We start from the raw sequence: 3,532 nt of genomic DNA on the forward strand, positions 1-3,532 counted from the left end.
GTGTGCAGAGGTGTGCGAGCACCAGGAGAAGGAGGAGGAGGAGGAGAGGCGAGGAGCGAAGCAGTGGTAGCACCAGCACCAGCAGCAGGAGGAGGAGGAGGAGGAGACGCGTATGGAGCCCTGACCAAGCCAACCGGGTTAGGTTGGGCCTGAAACGTTGGTTGGACGCGACTCTAACCTACCGTAACGCTATAAAAATAACGGCTACCCTCGTCCTTCTTTCACGCGGCGTGCCCACCATCTGGCCCTCTTTCTTCCTCCTGCTGGATTATCCTGCTTCCTCGTCGCACGGGCGACGATCTTCTATTGGCGGCGTTACTCTGTTACGCACGGTGCAGCACGGACGATGATCATCGAACGGTGGACAGGGGGAGGGACAGAGAGAAAGAGAGCGAGCGTGCGGCTCGGGACAGAAGGGGCACGGGAGGATAGATAGAGTGTGTGCGTGCGTGAGTGTGTGCGTGATCGAAAGAGGTGGACAGCGGAGGGATAAGAAAGAAGAGGCGTACGGAGAAGATGGTAATGCGTGCGTGTGCGTGCGGAGCATGTGTTACGTGAGAGGCCCGCTTACGTCCTGCAAAAATTACTATGGTCGCCGACTGCCCCCGGGATCCGCTTTTCGATGCTCGAGGCGATTCGATTCGATCCTCTTCTCCCGGAGAAGGAGAACGCTCGCTTCCTTCCTCGCTTGCCCGTTATTTCGCGTAGAGGCGAATTTGCAGCGCAAGGGTTAAGAGGTTCCTCCCGATAACTTTGCAATTTTTACCGACTGTTCGGCCCATCCGTCCAGTGAATAATGAAACGGAGTAGCGGATGGGCGTACGGCGTTCGTTCGGATTAAAATTTAATTAGTTATGCTCCCGATAAAAAGTTGGCTCGTCCGGTTATTTGCCATTAGCCGAACGCCCCTAAATCAGATTACCCCCCTTCCAACCCCCCTCGTCTCATCTACGGTCTTCTTCGCGAATTCATTCATTTTCAGTTTCGGAGCTAAGAATGTTTTTTGCCCGCTGGATTAGTCGGGCGAATTCGTGAATTTTCAAGGCGCTTCAATCATAATTCTCCGAGATCCTCTTAAGCTTTATCTGGCCTTCGTCGAGCAAGAGGAGGAGGAACCGTTATTTCCAGTACACGTTCTATTTGTCGCAAAATTCAACCGTCACGCCAGTCTCGAGGAATACCTATTTAGAGTGGTTCGAGGGAATTGAACGGCAACGATGGGTAGAAAAAAATCAGCAAACGAGGGGTTAGAGTTGCAACGGTCAGGAAAGCGGGGAAAGAAGGGTTGCGAACGTTCCTCGAACCGGTTGGCACCTGTCCCACGGTGTCCCAGTCGGCCACGGCCTTTCGTTTCATAATGGAGAAGAACAAACCGTGCTCGTGGCGCGGCGGCGCGGCGTGGATGGACAGAGGCGTCGCGAGGGGAGGCGAGACGGCAGGAAACGCCGCGAAGAAAACGTCCAGCAAAACGGGCCGCTCGACACTTGCGGTATCCCGTGAAGGTCGATCGATTCCGAACCGAAGGAGTCGTCGCTCGCCGCGGAACGAGATCGTATCGTTGGTGGATTCGCGCGTCGCGCGTCGCTCGCTGTTAATATCGATGCGCGGGCAAGGATGCCTGCTAGGATCGAGATACCGAGATACCCGTTCCCAGAACGGGAAGGACGACGCGCGTCGTCCTCCTTCCCCGAGATTTCCCGCGGATGATTAGGGGATGATTAGATAACACGGGATGGTGGTCAGCGGCGGAGAAAAATGAAATCGCGCTCGGATCAGGAGAGATCTCGCGGTGGTCCTCCCACCCCCGCGTATTTGTCGAGGCCGGTGGCTTCTCCTCCCTCGGCATCGAAATGTTCCCCCCTGACCCCTTAAGCAACGGAAGCTCGCCTGCTGACTCCCTCCCTTCGCATACCCGTGTGTCCATGAAAACGTGCACGTGCTCGGGTGGCTGGCAGCCAGGACTGGCAGACCTGTTCGCAGCCAGGCCTGCCACAGCAAGGGCACGTACACGCCCCCTACGCGTCGCCTGCATCTGGGGATGGCTGCCTGCCTAAAGGGTAGGTATACGCACTGGGAGTTACGTTGGGGTAGGCCTAGAGCCGGCTTGCGTGGGCGTGGGTGGCTCCACCCCGTCCAGGCTCATCCTTCTGGGGGATGAAAAAATAGAGAGGCCAGGGGGAGAGAGAGAGCGAGAGAGAGGAAGGGAGAGTGTGGAAGAGAGGGAGAGGGACGAGCGGTAGAATAACGACGGGGAGTGAGAGAAAAAGCAGGGAGGGCGAGAGAAAGGAAGAGGGAGGTGGCGAGGGGGAGAGAGAATAAACCGGAGAAATAACCCTACCTATACTCACGCCGATCGCGCGTACGTACGCATATGCGTGCGGTTTACTTCTTCTCCGTTTTTACCCCTCGGTCGAGGTAGCCGGCTAACGCACTTACACACGCCACGAGGTCCACCCTCGCGATCCGCCCCCAGCTTTTCTGGAATTTTTCCTTCGCAACGACGCCAGTCATCAACCCTGGCCGCGCACCGAGCTGCGGTCATCCACCTAGCGTTGCCTCGAAACTCGAGACCCGCAGCCGGCGGCCTCGTTCTTTTAATGATGGCCTGCTGAAGGAGAGGGTGAGGCGATTCTCGTTGTTGGCAATTAACGGTGCAAAGAGTCTGCGAGCCGCCACCACCGCCGCCGCCGACGGAACACCGGAAGCTAATTCAGACCGGGGCAGGTGTTAACGATAAACCTCCAACTTACTCCGAAAACCGTCATTCTCCTCCAATCATTTCGATACTCCGCCCCGGGAACTTGGTACATTTTATAACGCACGATTCTCACCATTCCGTCTCTACTATTCAGGTTTATCGCCGGTTTCTCGTTTTTAGAGGCCTCCAGAGACTCTACTGCCATCCGCCATCAGGGATTTGAATGCCTGGCCAAATTCTGGATTTTTGCACGTTGAACGGTATAAAAAGACGGGAGGACGGTAAGAATTTTGCGAAAGCGGAGTTGACTCTTGGTAGAAAGGTGCAGAATATTGAAATCCTCTTCTTCCAAGAACTTTGCATACTTCCACGCAACACCGTACCGACTCGAAGCGACTTACATACGTCCGCGCAATTATCTCTGATTCGGTGGTCTGATGTCTCGGCATTGGCCTTCGTGACGTCCTTGCATTTCGGTCGGCGTCTTTGGCGCCGGTGACGTCCATTTTTTCCTTCCTCTTCTGGAAGAGGAGGCAGCTCCTCGAGAATCAGCAAAAAGAGAGAAAGGAGGAGATGGAAAAGAAGGGAGAACGGGAGCGATCGAGTAAATTTACCGTGGCGTGGGCCGGGCCCTGTGTCGGCCTTGCTGCTATTACCCTTGGATTTCGGTCGGTGTCCTTGGCACTGATGGCGGCCACTCGGCCTGGTACCACTTTATTCTCTCTCGATCTCGTGCCGCGCATTTTCTCCTCCTTCTGTCTCCTCTGCTTCGTCTTCTTCTTCCTCCTCGTCCTCCTCCTCCTCCTCCTCCTCCTCCTCCTCCTCCTCCTCCTC

The sequence above is a fragment of the Habropoda laboriosa genome, unplaced genomic scaffold (genome assembly GCF_001263275.1).
Source record: "Habropoda laboriosa isolate 0110345459 unplaced genomic scaffold, ASM126327v1 scaffold801, whole genome shotgun sequence".
Taxonomy (NCBI): domain Eukaryota; kingdom Metazoa; phylum Arthropoda; class Insecta; order Hymenoptera; family Apidae; genus Habropoda; species Habropoda laboriosa.